This window comes from Triturus cristatus, chromosome 3_1 (genome assembly GCF_964204655.1).
Source record: "Triturus cristatus chromosome 3_1, aTriCri1.1, whole genome shotgun sequence".
Lineage (NCBI taxonomy): Eukaryota > Metazoa > Chordata > Amphibia > Caudata > Salamandridae > Triturus > Triturus cristatus.
Window position 1 is genome coordinate 1,154,051,642 of NC_140583.1, and position 12,334 is coordinate 1,154,063,975.

The window sequence follows — 12,334 nt, forward strand, 5'->3', positions numbered from 1 at the left end:
TGTTCTCACCGTTAACCACAGTTCTGTGTGATCTGTTCTATTAAGCACTGTGTACAAATCCATGACTGTATATGTAGAGGTTGAATATGCATTATGTGTTTACCTCATACTGACACAAACTTCATTTTTCCAGCTATATGCAGCCCCAGCAAGTTAAATAGGGACACACTGGGGAAGACCAATGAGAGCGAACAGAGAGCTGCCACTGTAAAGCACCCATCAAGCAGTTCCAAGCAAGCGCTTGAGTGACAGGGGAAGACACAGTACGTGACAGATGAGTAGTGCACCAGGTAAAACTCAGGTGAGACTGCTGGGACTCCAGCTTATACGTGACCGAGTCCTCAGTTTAAAACCCACCCCCCACCGAACCCGGGGCGGCCATTGACTGCTCTGTAGTCATGCAATTTACCGCCACGCCTTGAGAAGATGCAGCTTTTTAAAATGTATTTATTTATTTATTTTGATGAAGGTAAACAGCTCCTACTTATGCCCGGGGAAGGGTAGAGTTTGTACTAGATAGTATCAATGCGTTGTTCCAGTTGGGACAAGAGACATAGTGCTCCCCAAGCATAGGCAATTTGAAGACATGTTTCATGATGAATTAAAGCGGTGTCATGTTCCCCTGTGACAAACAGGTGGGTCTCTTCCCTCGAAAGCTAGGCAAGGGTGGAGCTGAAACTGAGTGTGGCCCGATGTCCCCATATAGGTGCCCCTAGTATTCTGCTCCATTTCATGTCCATATTACATGAGCAACACTCTGCCTCAACCACAATCTGTTGATTTTGTGTCTCTGTGCTGATGCCCCCAACACAAGTGTATGTAGTCCAGTGCAAAATACGTATCAGGACAGTGCCAGACTGCGCAAAAGTGGAGAAGTTTTGTGAAGGTGGGGCGTGAAATAAAAGGTGTGTACAAGTGTACCTTTGCGTCCCTAACATTTATTTATTTATTTATTATGAAATTTGTTAAGCGCGCGGCTACCCCCAACGGAAATGCAGAATGTTTGTGTCAGGATTCCGATGACGAAGCCCGGACTGAGCTCCCCTGTTTCCCCACTGGGACATTTACCGGCCCCCTATCGTCTATCTACAGGCTGGTCTGGAGCCCTGTAACAGGATCTTGCCCGACGGACCTCAGGGGGCGTGGCTGATGACGTGTCCCTCACCCGGCCTATCGGATACGACGCACGCCGCGACAAGAGGAGGGGAAAATCTGACGAGGGCGGAAGCAAGTTCCCGAGCCGAAGAGGACCCAGGGAAGTGGATGCCAAAAGAAGCAGACGAGACGGAGAGAGTGCTATCCGAAGACACTAACCCAGAGTCAGACATCAAGCCAGGAAGCCAACGAGACTGCTCCTCGCCCCGCCACTCTCCAGGAGGAGGGTGGCTTCACAATGTACGGTCAAAACTCCAGGGGTTGTCAGGGCATGCACAGGGGAGGGAATCCGTTTAGAGGGAGAACACGTTAGGACTCACTCGGTGCGGGTTTTAGGTGTTTTCTTCCCTCACTCCCTTTTCCTACTGCCTGGAGGCATCCCGCTTCAGTTGAACTGACCCGGTGTTGTTTTTTGTTGTTGTTTAGTCCCCCCCCCCCTCTTCCGACTGCGAGGCTTGGCGACGGCGAGAGAAACAAGTCCACAGCTCCTGCAATTCCCTTCTGACGGTACCCTTGGTGAAGACGGGTGATCCCTAAACCAGGAGGACCTGGATTACTTTGGACCTTAGTATTCTTGTGTATAAGAACAATAAATACCTTGACTAGACTCTAACCTTACGGCTCTTTTTGTGTATGGAAGCGGGGATCAAAAGCCTTCATACGACAAAGTGGTGGAGAATGCAGGCATAATACCATCGACACATGATGGAGAACCTCGTTTATCAGCTAAAGGAAGGACAAGCCAAATTGAAATGGGCTATAGAGAGGAGTACAAACCAAGCCGAGGCAGACCGGGTTGTGTTGTTGGCAGCCATTCAGACACAGGCCGATAATATGACTAAACTAGCAGAGGGGCAGAATCAGCTTATCATGGGTCTTGGGCAAGGGAAAGGCCCTGCTCCTCCGGGTACCATGGTTCCTTTACAGAAATACGTCCTCGGAGAGGACCCCGCATTTTTCTTCTTGAATTTTGAAAGGGCTGCAAGGGCCAGTGGGTGGCCAACAGATCGCTGGCCCTTCTACTTGGCTCCTTTGCTCACTGCTGAAGTGCAAGCAGCATACCAGGTAGTTAACAGGGATGGCACTGCAATATACGGAATAGTCAAGCAGTACATACTGGATCGCCTTGGGGTGGACGATGAGGCCCATCGCCTCAAATTCGGGCAGGAGCGGGGGACTACCTGGAGACGCCGCTGACAGGTGGCTTAAGCTCCAGGAGATGGTTATGGAGGAGGTCATGAGTAAAATCTACCTGGAACAGTACTTAGAAGCTCAGCCATATGGAACCCAGAGATGACTTCGTCAGCTTGCCGTTCTGCTTTGGAACACGCTGTCGAGATGGCCACCTCCTTCACCCGAGCACAAAACCGTTCCTCAACTAGGGAGCCCGAAAACCCACAAAAGGGACCCCGCCCTCGAAGACCGAGAGAAGGCCCATCAAACCCGTCCTGGAGCCTTTCAGACCACGACCCATGAGGTCCGACCATTTGAGCATGTCTAGTCCCCAGAACTTCGAATGTGGCGAGTGGGGCCATATAGCACGGTTCTGCCGGAAGAAAAGGGACAAAAATGAAGAAGAACCAATGGACGTTAACTATGCTCCCCGGAGCGTCCTCTATGCCCAAGGGACCGGACATATCTAGTACGTGAGTGTCACAGTAAACCAACAAGAAGTATCAGCCTTCCTTAAATCAGGTTGTAAACACACGGTAGCCCGGGGAGACATAGTTCCTGCCTCCCGGATCCTGCCTGGGGAGACAGTCAACATACGTTGTGCACATGGGGACATTAGGGTGTATCCTGTTGCCCGGTTAACCATACAAACCAAGACTGGTCTAGAGACTACAGTCAACGTAGGGGTTCTTCCCTTTCTTCCTGAACCACTCATAATAGGGGTTGATAATCCTTGTTTTCCCTCCCTCTTAACCAAAGCCCTGGAAGTGTCTTCCGCCGTGCCGTGCCCTCACGACAATTTGATGACTTCTGAACCTTGGGCTATGGACAAAAACTTCAGGGTGGCTCAGTTAAATAACAGTACTCTTAGCAATGCATGGCAGAGAGCACAGGAGACCCAAAATGACCCGAGAAAAATCTACCCTTGTTTTATTGAACAAAACGGCCTATTATATCGGGTAGCTAAAGAAGGAGCAGAACCCCAGCTACTGGTTCCAACTAGTTTCTGAGACCAGATGTTGTTCTTCGCCCATTCCCATCTCCTAGCAGGCCACTGTGGGGTGGAAAAACAGTCAGGCGATTCTGAGTAGTTTCTACTGGCCTAGTATATACCTCCAAATCAAGAAGTACTGTCAAGAGTGTGTCATTTGTCAGAAACAGAACCCGTATATCCCTCCAAAGGTACCACTCCAACCCCTCCCTATTATCAGCCGTCCCTTCGAAAGAATAGGTATGGACCTCAGAGGTCCTCTCCCGATATCAATATATCCTTATGATCGTGGACTATGCCACACGCTATCCTAAGGCTTTTCCCCTCAGGACTGCCACCACTACGACCATAGCCCAAAAGCTCATTGAGGTATTTTCCAGGATGGCGTTCCCACGGGAGATACTCATAGACCAGGGTACCCCTTTCATATCCCGACTGATGAAAGAAGTCTGTAAGCAGTTAGACATCAAACAGATTAAAACATCAGTATACCACCCCCAAATGGACGGCCTCGTAGAGAGGTACAATGGAAACCTAAAGCTTACCCTCAAAAAGCTGCTAACAGGAGACAGAAGGAATTGGAACCAACTCCTTCCTCTTGCTCTGTTTGTCATCCGCAGCACAGTCCAAAGCAGACTGGGTGTATCCTCATTTGAACTCTTGTTTGGTAGGACACCACGCACCCTGCTAGAAATCACAGAGGAAAGCTGGGAAGAACAGGGCGTAACCGAAGCACACGCCCTACTTGATTATGCCAATAAAGTAAAGGCAAGACTCCACAAACTAAGAATGATTGCCCATGACAATCTTGGGAGAGCTCAGGGCCAACAGAGATACCACTATGACAAGGGCAAGAAGTGGAGAGAGTTCCAAACAGGGGACTGGGTTTTAGTCCTTCTCCCTTCCTCAGCCCATATGTTGAGGAAAGAGTGGCAAGGACCATATGAGGTGTTAAGAAAGATAGGAAAAACCACCTACATACTACGCCTGTCTCCTAAGAAAACCCAAATGTACCATTTGAACCTGTTGAAGAAGTGGTTGGGCCCAGTCCCTAACCAACCCTGTATGGTATCACTGGTCACTCCAATTCCTACCACGGTAGATAACACACTCCTTAACCTTGAGTTGCGAAACACAGAAAAAGACAAGATAAGGGTTCTCCTACGGTCCTTCCCTGATGTCTTTTCGAACCAGCTCGGTAGGACCACCTTGACAACTCACTCCATACCAACCATGGAGGGGGTCATGCTTAAACGAAAAACATACCGGGTACCCGAAGCACACAGAGCAGCCCTGAGAAAAGAAGTAGAATACATGTTAGCCCTAGGAGTAGTAGTGCCCTCAAAAGAGCAATTGGCGCTCACCCATTGTCCTAGTCCCCAAACCCGATGGCAGTACACGGTTCTGTATTGATTTCAGAGCCGTAAACCGTATATCAAAACAGGACGGGTATCCTCTTCCACGAGTAGACGAACTAATCGAACACCTGGGTGAGGCTTGTTATATTTCCACCATCGACCTCACCAAAGGCTACTGGCAGATTCCATCACATCTGGGGGCCAAGAGAAAACAGCGTTTCTACCCCTGACGGGTTGTTCCATTTCACAGTACTCCCCTTTGGCCTCCATGGTGCCCCCGCTAGTTTTCAGAGGCTCATGGATACTCTCCTGAAAAATCATCTGGGGTACTCCTCAGCATATTTTGATGATATCATCGTGCACAGCAAAACCTGGGCTGAGCATATAAACCCATCTTACTGCCATCCTCTCTTAACTGCGGGGAGCCAACCTGCATATCAATGCAAAGAAATCTAGGTTCGCCTTTCAAAAGGTAAAATACCTGGGGTACGTGCTGGGGAGAGGGCTGATAGAACCCCAAACAGAGAAAGTCAGGGCTATACAAGACACCCCATTTCCTGACAATAAAAAAAGAGTTGAGGGCTTTCCTTGGTCTAGTCGGTTACTACAGACGTTTTATTCCCCTCTTTTCAGATATCACTGCGCCTCTTACGGAGCTACTTAAAAAAACAACTCCCGCCTTAGGTCCCCGTCTGCCCAAGAACTCCATGCCTTCCAGGCCCTCAAAAACACGCTCACCACTTCCCCATTGCTACTCACCCCAAACTTTCAACTCCCCTTCATACTCCAGACAGATGCTTCAGGAGTAGGGATAGGGGCGTCCTTTCTCAGCTGGACAGTGACGGGCTGGAGAAACCTATACTGTACATAAGCAGAAAACTCTTCCCTAGAGAACGAGCATATCCTACGATAGAGAAGGAATGCCTGGCTCTGAAGTGGAGTATAGAGAAATTACGGTATTACCTAGAAGGACGCTCCTTTACGCTGTATACCGACCATGTCCCACTCACCTGGTTACATAAGAACAAAGGCTGTAACAACAGGGTTCTTCGTTGGTTTTTGGCCTTGCAACCATTCCGCTTTGAAGTTTTCCACCGGAAGGGCAGTGAGCAGGGCAACGCTGACTGTCTCTTACGTTTTCCTCTTTACCCCGATCGGGGAAATCCTTGGGGGGGTATGTGTCAGGATTCCGATGACGAAGCCCGGACTGAGCTCCCCTGTTTCCCCACTGGGACATTTACCAGCCCCCTATCGTCTCATCTACAGACTTGTCTGGAGCCCTTTAACAGGATCCTGCCCGACGGACCTCAGGGGGTGCGGCTGATGACATGTCCCTCACCCGGCCTATCGGATACGACGCACGCCACCACAAGAGGAGGGGAAAATCTGATGAGGGCGAAAGCGAGTTCCTGAGCCGAAGAGGACCCAGGGAAGTGGACGCCAAAAGAAGCAGACAAGACAGAGAGAGTGCTATCCGAAGACGCTAACCCAGAGACAGACGTCAAGCCAGGAGGCCAACAAGACTGCTCCTCGCCCCGCCACTCTCCTGGAGGAGGGTGGCTTCACAAGGTACAGGCGAAACTCCAGGGATTGTCAGGGCATGCACGGGGAGGGAATCCGTTTAGAGGGAGGACACGCTAGGACTCACTCGGTGTGGGGTTTTAGGTGTTTTCTTCCCTTACTCCCTTTTCCTACTGCCTGGAGGCCTTCCGCTTCAGTTGAACTGACCCGGTGTTGTTTTTTTTGTTGTTTGGTTCCCCCCCCTCTTCCAACTGTGAGGCTTGGCGACGGCGAGAAAAGCAAGTCCACAGCTCCTGCACTTCCCTTCTGACGATACCCTTGGTGAAGACAGGAGATCCCTAAACCAGGAGGACCTGGATTACTTTGGACCTTAGTATTCTCGTGTATAAGAACAATAAATAGCTTGACTAGAATCTACCCTTATGGCTCTTTACCTCATTTTGTGTATGGAAGCAGGAATCAAAAGCCTTCATAAGACAGTTTCCTAATACATTTTACTGACATTTGTCTTCTGAGCCATGAATCGTCAAGGAAACAAACAAGTGTTATCAAGGCAGCACCTCCCTAACCCTATAGGTGTTACCTCCCCAACTGCTGGAAATTCAAGGATGTATAGCTAATTAAAAAACACCAAGGTCTTGAAACCGAACATGTAGATATTAGGTTAGCGTGTAAGGATGAACACCCCTGACTTCTGGAAAAGATTACACATGCGAACAGTGTGGAGAAGGAATAATTCCTGCACACTAAGCCCCGGCAAGAACAGCTGAACGTTTGCTGCACACCAGCAGTAGCAACAGTCAATCACTCTGTGAAAACATTAAAGCACTATCAGTGGCAGTAGAGGAAAGGACATGATAGGCCACGCAAGAAGCGGATGTACAAAGCTATCAGATAATGCCATACTCTTAATGGCATTTAGTTCTCGTGGCAGATGGCCACTGAGGTTGTGTTTCATTACTGCCAACTAAAAGGTTAAAGGTGGCAGCCTCAGTGTATCTATGGACCAATTCATCTGGTTTAAAGACAAGCACATCCTTAACATTCATGGCAGCCTTATCCATTCAAAGATGGCCACCAGTCTCTACAAAATTAGCCAAGATGGTGAAGGCTCCCGGGCTAAAGGAGGCTGTATTCAACACAGATGTCCCGATACAAAAACTACAGAACTGTGACTAGCACAACCAGAATTAATGGCAAAAGTGGGATATGCCACATATACCACTAGAAAGTGGGAGGAGGTAAGCCCCATCACGATGGTAGGGTCAGGCAAATTACAGAGTGTGCTATTCTGGAGACCCTAACGGGGAAGGCTGGCCAGAAAGAAACCCTCCGAATGCAAATGCAGTGAGGCTGACTTTATTGTTCCAAGTCTGGAAGGTATGATAGTGTATATCCCGGTATAACCAGGGGGGTATGATCAAATAGTCAAAGGCAAGCAACACACAAATGCAGTCACTGTCCCTGGGCTCTTCTTTACGAGGGCTGTCCGCTACTTGTATTCGGAGTCCGCAAATGCTCGGTAGGTGAAGTGAGGGAGGAAAAGAAAAAAAAAGAAAAACAGGTCTGAGTCAAGGCTACTCCTTATATTTCAATGCGTGCTACCATCACCGAAGGCGGGTATAGGGAGGGAAGTGAGGGAGTCCGGGAGGTTCTCACCCTTTGTCTAGTGTCTTACCGCCCTTCACAACCCCCCCACCAACCCCACCCAAAAGCTCCCCGGAGAGCTACTTGCCTTGAGCCACGGCCCGTTACCCGGACCGCGGCACTGGGACCCGGGGCATCTTCTCCTCCCCTCAGCCCACCGGGTTTGGTCGCTATAAAAATCTCGATCTCTCTTCTTGGTCCGTCGTCTTCCGACTCTCCTTCCTGCACTCCTCTCGTTCGCCGTTCTCCTCCGCTCGTCGTCTCTCCTTCTCCGCCACACGCCTGTTCTCTCTCTCCTCTTCCTCCGGTCGTGCGCCTTTCTGATTCTGTGTTTCCTCTTTTCAGGTGTTCTGCTTCCCCTTCCGTCATTTGCTCCTCCCCCTCGGCCGACTTGACTACTAGACTGTCTCCTACTTCCGGAGCGGAGTTTAGTGGCACAGTTCCGATCCGCTTCCGGTCCGTTGTGCTCTCGTTCTTACACAGAGCTATAAGCTTTCAATGAGGAGCAAAATCCTCACACCAGCTTTCTAATGCACCACATGGTAGGTGTTAGAAATGGGGGTCTCTAGTTGGCAATGGCTGGCCACTGTCCAAGTCGGGACCCTTCTTCCTAAGTCAGATTAAGCGAGCTACACCCTTTGATAACCCCTGCTCAACCCTGTGGTAAACGTAGCACGAGCAGCTAGGCTTATCTCAGAGGCAGTGTGTGAAGCATTTATGACCATACACAGTAACACAGAGAAGAACACTACAAAGGGACACCACACAAGTAGTTATAAGAAATAAGTATCTTTATATATAGACTTAACACAAGACCAATAACAGAAAAAATCCACAATACTAGGAAAAATAGGGTTACTCTTAAAATGCTACAAAAATAGTTCAAAGTGTGCAAAGAGGAGTTCAGTTCAAGGCAGTGGTCTCTGCAACCCTTTTACTCACAAACTACCTGGATTCTGTAGCAAAGCAACCAAAATGTCGCTAAGGAGTTGTAGCGATGATTTTCCTTACGCGTGACCAGTGATGCGTTGAATCCTTGCCGCAAGGGAGGATGATGCGCTGATCTGTGTGCAGGACAAAGCGACAAACTTCTACACGCTAAGCCGGCGATGCGTTGAAATCCTTACCGTGAAGGGAGGATGATGCGCCGAGCCTGTTGCGTGTGCGATCTTGTTGCGATGAAAAGAAATGGCGCCCCGCGAGGGAGCGACGATCCTGATGCGATGCGATGAAAATGGCGAACGCTCGGCATCCACGCTGCGATGTCGTGAAGCGATGAACTCGATGTGATGATCTTTGGTTAGCGAGCACTTGGAGGCCCGCAAACATGCGATGCGATAATCTTCGGGTTAGCAAGCATTTGGCAGCCCACAGACGTGTGATGCGATAATCTCCGGTAGCGAGCACTCAGCGGCAGCAGCGCGATGATTTTCCTTACGCTCTTCAGCTGCTGCGGCTCGCTAACGGGCGTTAGCGATGATTTTCAGCACTCTCTTCTCCACAGTAGAACTAGAGGCCCTGGTACTCACAGGAGCCTCACCTGTAGATAGAAATCCCCGCTGGGAAGAAACGGGAGGCTGGTGGTGGAGTCTGATGTGCCTGAGACTCCAGAAGGAGGCTAGCTCTCTTCTAGCCCTTGGGTGATTGCTGTAGCAAGATAAAATAAAAGTTCCTTCAAAGTCCTTTTCCTCTTCTTCCAAATCCAGTAGTAAACACTGCAGGCCAGTCCAAGAAACAGCACACAAGCACAAGGACAGTCCTCTCCTGCAGATTCCTTCAGTTACACGGATTGAGGTTCCACTTGTTGTCCAGGAGCAATACAATGTGTAGGGGTTTGGGCACAGGTATTTATACCCCAAAAGTCTTTGTTCTAAAGAGTCACAAGTCACTGAACCCAGCCAGAACCAGTTCTGCTCAGTCCTGGAACACTTTGTTTACCTGACTCCTTCTTTCCTTTCAGAGTGCAGGGCAGAGACATTAGACGCACCACAGGAGGTGGATCCAGCATTGTGGAGGGAAGGCACAGCCCTATTCAGGTCCCAGGTGCAACTCCTCCCACCCATCTAGATGCAGATCTCTCTATTCACCACTGGGGCACCTCACCCTGTCTCCTGGAATTCCCCAGCCCTGTCACTCCAAAACCAGATAGCCAATACACATAACAGCAGAGCACACTGGAAGGCTTAGGCAAGAAACTACCTACTTTCTAAAAGTGGTATTTTCAAACACAGAATATAAAAATAAACTTCACTAAAAGATGTATTTTAATATTCTGAGCTCAGGCATACCAAATGCGTTTTTCTACCATCTTCTTTGGGTCAGTTAGGACTATAGAGTGTAATAGTCAAACTGCCCATTCTGGCCTATGGAGAACAGGTAGCCTTACAGTAGTGAAAAACGAAATTGGGTGTAATTCACTACCAGGACATGCTACACACATCAGGGCATATCCTACCTTACACATACAATGCAACCTAGCATAGGGGTGACTCACATGATGCCAAGGGAAGGTTCAGGGACTGGGAAGTGGGTGCACTTCACAGCCAAGATGGCAGTTCTGGACTGCACACAGACACTGCAGTGGTAGGTCTGAGGTACACTTTACAAGCTGCTTCTGTGGGTGGCGCAAACCAGCGCTGCAGGCCCCCCAGCATCATTTGGGTTACCAGCCCTGAGCACACACAGGCCACGCTACTAGGGACTAACAGGTAAACCAAATAAGCCAATCATGGATATACCAATTCACATGTTTACACAGGGAGAGCATATGCACTTTAGCACTGATCAGCAGTGGTAAAGGGCCCAGAGTCATAAAGCCAACAAAAACAGTTTAGGAAAAATCCAGGAGGAATGCAAAAAGCTTAGGGATGACCCTGCAAAAAGGGCCATTTCCAACACGACCCCGTTCCAGCCAAAACGCAGGGGAGACCAATCACCACCTCAATGGGATTCCCTGCTTTGGGCCCACTAAGACAACCAATGGGGAACTCTTCCCCACACCTGTGGACCCCACCTGTGCAGCACCTATCCCTAGCTTGTTCACAGGTGTGTCCTAACAGAGAGACAGCAAGCCAGTTTCCACGGACAGTAGTCAGCGATGAGACCCAGGCCCTATACCTCTCAGGGCTCTCAAACCTCTGTGGCATCAGAGAGCGGGGGACAGTAGCCCCAGGTGCCCAGCACCCTTTGTCCACTCTCCCTTCTGTCAGGTCAGGCACGCCACCCTGACTCTGACCCACCAGCCCTGGGCCTGTATCCAGCGGCTGGACCGGAGACTGGGGTGGCCTTTCCCACACCCGGTCCTCCTCCTCACCTGTGGACACCACCTGTGCAGCACCTAATCTTAACTGGCTCACAGGTGTGGCCCAGCAGACAGACAACAAGCCATAGTGGCCACTGACAGTAGTCAGTGATGAGACCCAGGCCGTATGCCTCCCAGGGTTCTCAAACCTCTGCGGTGTCAGAGAGTGGGGGCAATAACCCCAGGTGCCTGGCACCGTTTGTCCACTCTCCCTCTCACCAGATCAGGCAAGACACCCAGACACTGACCCACCAGCCCTGGGCCTGTACCCAGCGGCTGGGTGTGAGACTGGGGTGGTCTTTCCCACACCCGGTCCTCCTCCTTTGGGGCTCAGTACCCTCCCACCTGGAGCGGTACCCCCTTCCAGAATTGTCAGGGCACCTGTGGCAGGTGTCCTGCACAATTCGCCCACCAGTTCAGGGGTTCTATCCTGCAACTGGCATCCCAGCTGAGGGTCTGTACCCTTAGACTGGGCGGGGGTCAGGGGTGAGGCTGTCCTCTCCCTTCCCCCCTTACTGGGGCCCTGCACCCTCCCACCTGGAGAGGTGCCCCCATAACACAAACCGGTAGGGGCACTGTTAGCAGTGGCCCCTTCTTCCAGGTCAGGGGGGGACACCCTGAACCTGGCCCTCCAACCCAGGGTCTGTACCCTTAGGCTGGGCGGAGGTCAGGGGTGAGGCTGCCCTCTCCCCACCCCCATTGCTGGGGCCCTGCACCCTCCCACCTGGAGAGGTGCCCCCATAACACAAACCGGTAGGGGCACTGTTAGCAGTGGCCCCTTCCTCCAGGTCAGGGGGGACACCCTGAACCTGGTCCTCCAACCCAGGGTCTGTACCCTTAGGCTGGACCTGTGCCTGGCAACCTAGGACTTCTGGGGGAGTACACCAATTCCCCCCAAGGAAAACAGACTCCTCTAGAGTTGTGCAACAGTCTGCCTGGCACACCAGGACTTCCTGGGGAGCACACAGGCCCCCCCTCGAGGGAAACATACCCCTCCACCAGTTCAGGGCCTTGACCCTGCAACCGATCTACCAACCTGGAAAACCCCTCAAGTGGCACCGGGGTGAGAGGTGAGGACTCCCTCCCTCTGCACCCCCTTCCAGCATACTGCACCCTCCCACCTGGAGTGGTGCTCTTAGAAAAATAAATGGTTGGGACACTGCTTACAGTTGTCCCTCCCTCCAGGTC

At 50.7% G+C, this 12,334-nt stretch overlaps 1 long non-coding RNA gene across 1 annotated transcript; it reads left to right on the forward strand.

The window, feature by feature from the left end:
* The first annotated feature begins 1,226 nt into the window (after positions 1 to 1,226).
* Positions 1,227 to 2,586, forward strand: LOC146861663 (uncharacterized). The gene is made up of 2 exons (XR_014979297.1): positions 1,227 to 1,395; positions 1,582 to 2,586. It is a non-coding gene; the product is annotated as an uncharacterized LOC146861663 (long non-coding RNA).
* The last annotated feature ends 9,748 nt before the right edge of the window (positions 2,587 to 12,334 follow it).